Consider the following 12,096-nt stretch of genomic DNA (forward strand, 5'->3'; position numbering starts at 1 on the left):
TGAGCTAAGTCCTGGAAAATGAGACTTTAAAAGTTAGGTACTTGTTTTTGACCAGTACAGATTCAATGGGCGTAGGGGTCTTTATTTGTGCTGTTGATCTCCATGACACTGCCACTGTGCTATAAGAGTATGTTTTTAAAGTAATCTTAAGTGAAAACTTCTCTTTGCTATTTGATCATTAATATGCAACAGTCACTGTACTTTTTTTGTTGATGGGATGTGGCCATTGCTAAGAAGATCAGCATTTGTAACCCATCCCTAATTGTCCTTGAACTGATTAGCTTGCTGAATAATTTCAGAGGGTAGTTAAAACTTTACTGTTGTTCTGGAGTCAGTTACGTATAGGCCAGGCCAACTAAACGGGTCAAATGTTTTTGAATTAACCTGTTCAAAGATGTTATTACACACCTCTAAAGCAGCTCCTGGCTCCTGGCTGAAACGTAAGAGCACATTCGCTGCTCTACAAGAGTCCTAATTAGCTGTCTCTAAGGGCGTATCTAATGAGCAGAAAAACAGAATAAACTACTATTGACTCTTAACAAGAAGAGGGACTTGCTTTATCCAACAAGATGTAGTTTCTTACACAACAGCAATAAGTACAGCTTACATTAATTAGTCAGATATAATTAGAGAGAGACCATCAGGAGCTACAACTGATATGTTTGTTCTCCTTCAAGACCTCATGTTAGGCAGCTTCTTCTCAAACTGCATGACATCATTCTATTGAGTGGAGCTTAATGCAGTTTCAACATTAACTTTTTCAGAACCCTTACCTACACGACAGATATCAAGGCAATGTTTGATTGGAACCCTCATAAAATTGAAGCAACTGGAAATTGGGAGAAAGCTATCCTTGAGTTGGTGTCATTCCTAGCAGAAAGGGAGACAGTTTTGTTTGTTGGAGGTCAATCATTCTGGCTCAGGACACCTCTGCAGGAATTTCTCAGGATAGTGACCTAGGCTCAACCATCACCAGCTGCTTCGTCATAATTTTCTCTCTAACACAAGGTCTGAAGTGAAGACACTTGCTGAAGAATATGCATTGCACAGTTCCATTTATAACTCCTCAGCTGCTGAAGCAGTCCATATGGACATGCAGCAAGACCTGCATACATGCAGAATAAGAATCAGAAGTGAGTTCAAAAGATGATAAAAGTTGATAAAGAGAAATGGGTCATCAATGAGTCATTTGCGATGATTCAATAGTAGAACATTGTGGTCATTAGAATGATGGTTACAAGTGATATTCATGTTGGGAGTTGAATAGTTGATTTTCAGATTCTTGGCAGACGGATTGGAATTCTTTTCCCCTGCTTCCGTTCAGCAGTGATTTACTGACAGCATTCAAAGTGAGAGATAGTCTTTTCTTTAACTGTAATGGAGTTTAATGGCTATTCTCAAAGATGTGACTCCACATATTACGACACCAGATCACGAAGGCTATGTTAACCTCTGTCCCTGTGTATTCATGAAATGGGGAAAACATACATATATCTCACATCCAGACTATTGTCTTTTTCACCATTATGCTTGAATTCTGAGATACTCACTGGGGATTACAGTTCGGTTTGTAATGCACTTCTCCCTTTGAAGCTTCTTTGACACCTCGTCAGGTGTGACATTCCAGGGTGTCTCTCTTTCTTTCTCTCTCAGTGTTTCCGAGAACCGTTAAATTTACTGTGATTTTTTTTTGCCTGTAAGGTCTTTAAATAGCCATGTCTTAAAAGTTCAAGATGTCTGTAGCTGATCGAGTGTTATTAACCATGGTCATGCTGATTTCTACTCTGTGGTTGGAAGCACCAAGACCTGAAAATTTCTCTGCAAGTTACATGACATTTGATTTGGAAATTTATCACTGTTCCTTCATTGTTGCTAGGTTAAAATCATAGACCTCCCAACTTAATAGTACTGTAGGAATAGATGCACCACATGAATTACAATGCTTCAAAAAGGAAAAACACCACTTCCTTCTAAAGGACATTTAGTGTAGGCATTAAATGCTGGCCTTTCCTGCAATGTCCCCATCCCATGAGCAAATAAAACAATTCTTTTTCTGTGATGGTGTTTCTAATTATTTTCTCTTTATCGCTATGTGTGGTAATTTTATCCTTAATTAGAGATTATAACATTTCTTCTACTACCAATGTTGAACTAACCGGCTTCTAATTACCAGATTAGATCTGTCTCTCTTGTTTTAAAAAAAAGTGGGTACCAAATTGTCTTTTCTCCAACCCCATGGCAGACAACCACAGTCAATAATAGAGCCTTGAAATAATTTCTAGGTGTTGACAATTTTCTTCCTTATGTAGTTCAGAATCCTAGGATGTTTCCTGGCAAGCTCTGGCACTTTGTTTTCCATCAGGTTAAATTAATCATCTAAAAACTCACTCTACCATCACTCACTTAACTCGCCACCACATCAGCATACAGCTCATCACCAATATTGTTCCCTTTGATAAAGACTCATTAAATGCCTGTTACATATTTTGATCATCATCTAAAAATTGACAATCCTCTTTCAGAAACTCCCAGTTTCATTTTAACAAATCTCCTCACACTGAATCAAACTTTAAATTTCCTTTTGGGTTTTTGTTTTGGAATTTCTTCCACATAGTCCTGTTAAGTATTCCTTATCCCATTGTTGACATCTTACCATCTCATCACACTTTTGTAGTCCTCATACACATTTTGAATGGTTTCTAATTTCTTCATTTATCTGTGGCAAGGTAAGCAAAACACCAGCTTCCTCTTTTTCAATGGAACATGCCTAGTCTGTATTTTTGCAATTACCTTTATTAATTCCCACTGTTGTTTTCCAGTTCTGTGTCAATTTTTCCTTTGACCTCACCTCAGCTGAACTTACTTTACTTCTGTCTAAAATCTGCCCTAGTTCCTTCTAGTCTTAGCTGTAAGGAACATTTTCTTCCTCATGTTCTTGCTGAATTTTATTCTTTAAGACCTATAGGAGGCCATTATTCCCAAGATGCTGACACACATCCCAGTGATCAGTCAAATGGTGATGGTGTAGTGGCAATATCAATGGACAAGTAATCCAGAGCTGTGAGTTAAGAAGCTGGGGACACTGGATTGAATTACACCATGAAAGATAGTGAAAGTTGAATTTAATAAAAACCTGAAATTAAAAAGCCAGCAGCAATTATACAGCTGTTGTTGTAAAAGTCCATCTGGTTCAGTTCCTCCTTTTAGAACAGGAAAGAATCTTATTTTTTAATCATTCACAGGATGAGGTGTCATTGCCAGGCCGGAATTTATTGCCCATCCCTCATTGCCAAGAAGGCATTTAAGAGCAGGCATCAACAAAGGACTGATGATGTATTATCAGTGGCAACAAGGATAGTCCATTGGCAGTGGCCTCTCACAAGCCAACTTGTCAAAGACATAATCACTCAAACGTAATTCCTCTGGGCAGGAAATGTTATTTATATGCCTGAGACTAGACCTCTGAAGCAATGGCTCTACCTGGAACTTAGTTGCAATGGAATACTCTCAGGTGGTCAATGGAAGCATGTTAGGGGTGTCCTTAAACCATCCTGAAGAGGTTAGATGTTTCCACCATCTCTTGGGAGCTGCTGTTCATCACTGGTTGAAATATAGAAGACTCATCTGGGAAGGCCACATTGAAAGAACTGTTCAGAAAGTGCAGAGGTGAAGGGAAGGCATCAAAGTGAACACACAAACCTCCAAAGAACTCATCTATCCACTTCTTCAGTGAGTCAGAGAGTTATACAGGATGGAAACAAACCTTTCAGTCCAAATAGTTTATGCCGACTAAATTTCTCAAACTAAACTAGTCCCACTTGCCTGTGTTTGGCCTGAGTCCCTTTAAATGTTTCCTATTCCTATTCCTTACTTATGAGAAGAGAAATAGGAACATGGTTGAGAAAGTGTTATTGCATTGTTCTTCTGAAAGAAGCCATGTGATGTAAAAATAACTCAGGGAAGGGCAATGACTGTTGCTGCAATGCTTATTTGAGCAAACTAGTGCCAGCCTGGGTTGAATCATGTCTTAAAGTAAGAAGAGACAAGGGATGAATAAAAAAAAAATCCAAAGAACTGTGGATGCTGGAAATCAGAAAACCTCAGTAGGTCTGACAGCATCTGTGCAGAGAAAGCAGAGTTAATGTTTTGTGTCCAGTGACCTTTCTTTAGAAGCTGAAGGAGGAATTGCCTGAAAACAAATAATTGAATGTTACAATTTACGCCATGAGCTGTGGAACGTGAAACATTCAAATTCATTCTTTTTTCGAAAACTGAAGGAACAGACAATCTCAGGAAATGCATCACCAGATGAAATTGAAAGAAAAACATATTTAAAAAATATCACTGCTGGTAATGTAACTTAGTTGATTTCTATGACATTATTTTGTTGAAAAACATCTTCTAATGAAAGCATTTAAAATGAATGTTGTAACGCTTGCAGTGAAATGGCGGAGTAAAGAATGTTAAGCAGTCCAGCAATACAATCACGATTAGTAATGCTTAGGCTTTGATGTTGAAGATCGGATGATTTGGTTAGATCTCAGCAAAGGCCCGAATCCTAACGTTGGAATTTAATTGCCACAATCAGCAGATCCGTCTTGTTTCGGTTGTTGATTTTCCACAGGAGGGAACTGACTCAATGGAATGTGTGAAAAATAAACTATTTTCCCCTCCTTCTTTTTGCTGATGCTGTGTAAATCAATGAGTTTTCAACAGGTCAGTGGTGCAAATGTATCAGGATCAAACAAAACTCATCTTGAGTATTTCAACTTTTACAGAATGAAACTTATCTTGTGTGTGAGTCATCCTGAATTGCTCGAAAAGTAGTTCTTCTCTCTTTCTTAGGCTGTCCTCATGATGGGGATGAATTACCTTCCCTCCACAATTCCACTGGGTTTCTGAGAGATCTTTGAACCATGGACTCTGCTACATTTAGGGCAAGTGTGATTGAAGGTTTGTGCAAGTAAGCTGTTTGGAGATTATAGAACATAGAACATTATAGTGCAACACAGGCCCTTCGGCCCTCGATATTGCGTAGCCCTATTGAACCAATCTGAAGCTAACCTAACCTACACTATTCCATTTTCATCCATATGGCTATCCAAAGACCATTAAAATGCCCTTAAAGTTGACGAGTCTACTACTGTTGCAGGCAGTGTGTTCTATGTCCCTACTACTCTCTGAATAAAGAAACTTCCTCTGACATCTGTTCTAATTGTATCAGCCCTCAATTTAAAACTATGTCCCCTTGTGCTAACTATCACCAAATGAGGAAAAAGGCTCTCACTGTCCACACTATCTAACCCTCTGATTATTTTACACGTCTCGATTAAGTCACCTCTCAACCTTCTTCTCTCCATCGAAAACAGCCTCAAGTCCCTCAGCCTTTCCTCATAAGACCTTCCCTCCATGCCATTCACAACCTGGTAAATCTCCTCTGAACCCTTTCCAAATCTTCCATGTCCTTCCTATAATGTGGTGACCAGTACTGTATGCAATTCCTCTACCAATAAAAGCTAACACAGCGTATGCCTTCTTTACAACCCTCTCAACCTGGATGGCAACTTTCAGGGATTTATGTACATGGACACTGAGATCTCTCTGCTCATCACGCTACCAAGAATCTTACCATTAACCCAGTACTCTTTGTTTCTGTTCAAAGTGAATCTGTTCACCTTTTCAAAGTGAATCACCTCATACTTTTCCATATTAAACTCCATTTGCCACCTCTGATGTCCCTCTGTAACCTACAACATTTTTTGGCACTGTCCACAACTCCACCAACCTTAGTGTCATGTGCAAAATTTCTAACCCATCCTTCAACACCCTCATCCAGGTCATTTATAAAAATGACAAACAGCAGTGCCCCCAAAACAGATCCTTGCTGTACACCACTAGTAACCAAACTCCAGGATGAACATTTCCCATCAACCACCACCCTCTGTCTTCTTTCAGCTAGCCAATTACTGATCCAAACCACAAAATCATCCTCAATCCCATCCATTACTCTTGAAGAGTAGGGAAATGCAGGACCAAATTGTTTGCAGGGTGTCCCAGAAAGAGGAATGAGCTGAGAGACCAATTAATCCATTTTATTTTAGTTGGTTGAGGGTGAAATGTTGGGCAGGGCATTACAAGAACTCAATCCCATGATCATCTTGGAATAATGCAATGGAGCCACAGGTATTCATCTGAATTAATGCTCCATCTGACTGACAGCACCTCCAACACTCCCACGGTACTGTATTGAAAGAGTTGCCTCTGATTATTGTCCAGTGAGTCCTGCTGGATTGTCTTGTTTATATTTATGTTGTGCATTTTTAAGCCTAGGAATGGGTTGATGGTGATATCCCCAACCATCATCTCCATCCTCCCACCCACCTCTCTATTGAATATAGTTCTTTCATGCCCTTTATCTGAATTTATTCTACTCTTTGCCTATCCTGCTTGACTGGGGTCACTGAGGTACTCTTGCATGCTAATAGCTTTAAAGTTGGATGGGGGAATGAAGTAGAATGAACTTTATGCAGTGGCCCAATAAACAATAGAATCCGAAAACAATCGTTTTCCAACCCTCCCAACAAACTATTCATGATCCTCCATGGAGAATAAAACCAGCTGGACCAAAAGAAAAAAAAAGTTGATTTCATTTGCTCCCTAATGGGGAGGGGGTTTAGGTTAAAGTTGCGTTCATAGTATTGGAAAGGATATTCCTTGCAGATAGGCTTAGAAAGCTGAAGGTTAACACACTATTTGAACATCATTTAGTATGTCAGGAACCAAACCAGATTCTGTCTTATCTTCCCTCTACATAGGTACACATGGATCTAGTATGGAACAGTGGTTGTGGTTGTGATTTCCTACTCTAAGGTGGAATTGTACAAAACATAGTCTTGATTTTTAGCATTCTCATTGGTCCAGATAGCCGAACAAGATCCAGGATTGAATTTGGCTTAGCCTGTGCAATGTCATGAGCTGAATTGAGCTACTGAGCCCCATGTAGTGACTGGTTGCAGAATGGAAGATGACAGAAGATACAGTATTGAAAATACATAGGGGCATAGCTGATTAGCTTGTAAACCTTGCCCATTATGACACACGAAATACGCAAGTGAAAACATACCTCTTAGAAATGATTCTGCATTCATGAAATGAACGTTGTTTCAAGATCATATTAAAACTATTGTGTTTCTCCTTCAGAAATTACTTTGAAGGTAAATTTTGGTCATTGAGGCTGAGATGGTGTGATGTAAAACCATTTTAATAAGATCAGATATCTCAGCTTCATCCGTTCTGAGCTAATCTTTCCAACAGACTTAGAATTAGTAGCTTGCACGGTCAGCTTTTATTTCTTCCAATAAACAAGCAAGTTTGATATTTTTTGTGTGTGGGATGTTGCATGTGGAATCTGTAATCTCCTGAATGTTACAATTTCCCTCTGTTCCTCTTTCTTAATTGTTTTATTTTTTTCTCTTTTGCACGCTGCCTTTCATTCACTCTCATTTTCTGCTTATCTCGATCATTAATTTTTCCACTTTCTGTCTTTTCCTGTCTTCCTTTTTCTTTCTTTCTCTCTCCCTTTGTCCAGTGCAGAGTCCCAGGGAGGAGATGAATCTACAATGACGTTTCATGTTTCATTTGATGAATAAAGCACATGTCAAATTCAATTAAATTCAATGCAAGCGGGTAACAAAATTGTCCCAAATGATTCAGTCGCACAACAAACAAGAGTGTATTTGAAATTTCACAGCAACTGGAGCTCAAAAAGCTTAATAAGTGCTTTCCTGTAAACAGCGTGGGATGGCAAAAAGGTTAAAGCCCCAGCCGGCCTTAGGCAATCACACAGAGACACTCTAACGGTCTCTTCAGCTTCTGATGGAGATGATAAGCTTTGTGACAAAAGGCCATTGTGATCAAACCTTAATAGAGGCATGGGGAGATGCCAGCGGCCAGACCACCTACCTGTGTTCCTGTCATCCTAACACCTGCTCTCCTCATACAGGAACTGCTGAGTTTATGATATGTGAAGGCCAGAGCTGATATGATAGTTACGACCCTGTTACGAAGTTAACAATTTGGGCCATGACATTTCCTCTTCAGGATGTTGGTTTAACCCTTTAGCCCTATTAGCATTACAGCTGTGGTATTTTCGTCTCGTCTCCCAGAGGGAAGAAACATTGCTGGTGCAGTTGCCCTGTGATATTGCTGGGAATATGCCTGCGTCTAGGCTGCCACTCAGTGCTGAGCGAACATTGCACTTCCAGTCGGTACTGGAATAAACATTAATCTGAAGCCCTACCTTTCATGAGGATTTAAAACATCCCAGACTACTTTAAAGAAGTGATTCTCAGTGTCCTGGCCAAAATTTGTCCCTCATAAAACATCAATAAAAAAGCAGATTATCTAATCATCACAACATTGATGTCTGTGGGAGCTTGCAGTTTGCTGATGGACTGTTGTGATTCATATGTTTAGAGTGACAGCACTTCAGTACTACTAGGATGTAAAGTGCTTTGAGATGTCCTGAGGCTAGGGAGAAGTGCCACTAGTTTTTCTCTTCGGAAACAAAAAGAGAAATTGCTGAAAAAGCTCAGCATGTCTGGCAACATCTGGAGAGAGAAATCAGAGTTAATGTTTCAGGTCCAGTGACCCTTCTTCTGAAATAATGTAGCTCAGTAAAACTTGTTTTTATGCAGAGGTGAAGGTGGGTGGACAGAGTAAGGAGTTGACAAGTGGTGGAGACAAAGCTAGAAACAATTTTTTCTGAGATACCATCAGTTCTGAGGAAAGGCCACTGGACCCGAAACGTTAACTCTGATTTCTCTCCATTGATGCTGCCAGACCTGCTGAACTTTTCCAGCAATTTCTGTTTTTGTTTCTAGTTTTCCTCTTTCCTTTCATGTACAAATTAGCCAATATTTCAGAGCATACGTGTAGTTGGTCGTTGCAAATGTGAGGTTTTACAAAACTTTTGTTTTTGGGACTATGTCTTTAATTTGGGGTGAAATAGAAAATGAAAAAGGTAGGGTTGTTATAAGACCTGTTCTGAATTTTGATGAAGGTAAAAATCACACAATACCAGGTTATAGTCCAACAGGTTTAATTGGAAGCACTGGCTTTCGGAGCGCTGATGAATCACAACCACCTGATGAAGGAGCAGCGCTCCGAAAGCTAGTGCTTCCAATTAAACCTGTTGGATTATAACCTGGTGTTGTGTGATTTTTAACTGAGTTTTGATGATAGCAAAACTGGTTTGATTGTTAAAGGTTAAAGAGGGTGGGGGGGGGGGGGAGGGGGCTGCAGGTTGTTTAAACCTTTAAACAATACACACAGACAGCTGCGTTGGTAGTCAATCTTAAGGAAAAAGGAACTAAGAATCACAACTGGTTCCCAGTGAATGAAATGTCTATTTAAGGGATAGAGTAAACTATAGCCATTCTAAGAGATTTTTGCCCATTTCAAACATTAAGTTGAGGACCTTTCCTGCATTTTTGAGTATAACTTGTCTACTGAAATAACATTTAGTCAAGGTTGCTTTTAGGTTGTTACAGTAAAAGTCTTAATACTCAAAACTCTGTTGTGTGATCCTATCAGTTATTCATTGGAAATTTGAGTTTCTTGTCAAAAGATTATTGGTCTATACAGGGTTTGTAAAATGATTAAGAGTCATGAATTCGATGTACACGACGTGACTGTGGACATTCCCCTGTCTGTGGCCTATTTTGTTACAGCCAAGTTTCCCCACTGTGAACTCTGACCCAATGACAGGAGCAGTGGCTATTGTCCATCATGGCACTGCTGTGGAAGTAGGAGAAAGTACGTTACTGGCATCCACGCATTCAATATTCACAAATTTACTTGCCTGTGCTTTTTATCCCGTGTACCCATAGTGCCCAGGGCGTCAATGACAGTCTGTTTGAAATTCCAGGAGGCAAAATTTGATGGAGAAATGACCATAATAATATAATGAATTAAAGTTATAAAAAAACCCCTTTGTTGGGATTTTCTCATTTTCGGACTATATCTGAAAGTGGGAGCATTTCCTGAGGAGAAAACCATGGCCCATCATAGTCAGAAAGCCCACTGGATTTTGTGGCAATCAAGTGATTGAGCAGATGCAAATAGGGTTTCTGCTCAAGATATGACCCTGGAGAAGGAAGTCTTACCTGCCTCGAGTTGCCAGTCGATCAGAATCTGGCAAGATCACCGTGGAGACATTGGCTGCTGCTGCAGGAGCCCCATGTCAACATTAGCCATTATGGCCCTACCAGCTTAATCACTGGGCATTGAGATGGAGGATCACTGCCAAGAAAAGTAAGTGCTTCATGGTGGGCGAGTGTTACATGGAGACGGTGCATAGGTGAGGGCAAGGGATGTACCATCAAAGAGGGCTATTCCCATCTAAGGTCCATTCACATGGTTTTGCACAAATTATAAACAGGGACGCCCACCCTTTATTTATTTATTTCTATTTCTATTTATTTCCTGGTATAGCTGGAAGTACTATCACATACAACTGAATGACTTTCCTACCATCAAATCACCGTGACTTTTATTTTTATCTGTTAACCACCACCAGTTCAACCAATTCCATGTCAAGCCCATTAAGGGGAATGTGAACCAGCAAAAGTGAGGGGGTGGGGTAGGGACAGCAGGAAGGGACTAAATTAAAATGGGGTTGGAAGGGGTAAGTAAGCACTGTATCCCTTGTGGTGGCCACCTCCCTCCAAAGGCATTGAGAGCATTGATGGAAGCTGCGTGCTCCTATTCCATGGAAAGCTGGACATGCATATAACCATGGAAAAGGGGCAGATATGAGCCCCTCCACAGCCTGGTGCCTGGACCCACGTGTTGCCAGCTGACAAGGGTCAGGCACAGATGCTCAAATATCAGGAGTGTGAGGCAGGAGAACAACCTAAAGCACATCAAAAGGTTTTTCAAACAACTAAAAAGAGGATGCAATCCCTCACAAACAATAAATGCATGGTCTACTGACTCCACAGTGCTGAAAAATAAACAGTTGGGCTTGGAGTTCATGAACCACGACAACCTGTGGTTTTAAGGGTCTGCTGCATGCAACACCCTCCACCCCAGGTCCTCGATGGAAAATGGGAGGACTCCTGCGGAGAGAGCCTCTACTGGGGGTTCCTACCACCTGATGGTAAGTAAGCATGTCAAGGTATATCCGGGCAGCGAACAAAGGAATCAAGGAATCAAGGTGGATGGTGTGTAGCAGAAGCCTGTATAAAAAATGCTTCTTCAAAGGCAAAAAGACACACTACACAACTCAGGTTGTGGGGCACGAGCTCCTGAGCGAGGTTCGGAACTCTTGGCAGATTCTTATTCCACTTGCAGCCCAATCAACGTGAGGTTGTTAAGTGGTTGCTAACTAACTCCTTAAGGGTCACAGTTGGGCATTCGCATTGGGAGTGTAATTTCTATGGGGACAGGTATCTCCCCAGCTCCAAATGTGAGCACTACAGGCAGATCATAGTAAGCAAGGGCATTCTGATTATAGGGTGAAAACAACTTGGACAGAGTGAAGCATCAGGTTACACTTTACAGGATGTGTGTGAGGTAAGAACAACAGTAACAAGTTCAACATTATTTAAAGTTAGAGAGTCTATTCATCAGTCTAATAATGGCAGGAATGAATCTGTTCTTGAACTTGCTGGTGCATGTGTTCAAACTTCTACATCTTCTGCCTGATGGAAGGGATTGTAGGAGAGCATGACCATGTTGTGTTGGTCTTTGATGATGTTGGCAGCCTTTCTGCAGCAACAAGGGATGTAAATGGAGCTGATGGATGGGAGGTTGGCACCCATGATGGTCTGTGTTGTGCACACACCATCTGTACTTTCTTCCGGTCCTGGGCAGAGCAGTTGTCATACCAGACCATTATGCACCTGGCTAGTATGATTTCTATGGCACATCTCTATGAGTTGATGAGGGCCCTTATGGACCTGCCAAATTTCCTGAGACACCTGAGGAAGAAGAGACGTTGTTGCACCGTCTTGACCGTTGCATCTATGCGGGAAGTTTAGGACAGGTTGTTGGATTTTGTTGTTGCTCTTAGGAAGTTGACGTTCTTAACCC

The sequence above is a fragment of the Chiloscyllium punctatum genome, chromosome 20 (assembly GCF_047496795.1).
Source record: "Chiloscyllium punctatum isolate Juve2018m chromosome 20, sChiPun1.3, whole genome shotgun sequence".
Classification (NCBI taxonomy): Eukaryota; Metazoa; Chordata; class Chondrichthyes; order Orectolobiformes; family Hemiscylliidae; genus Chiloscyllium; species Chiloscyllium punctatum.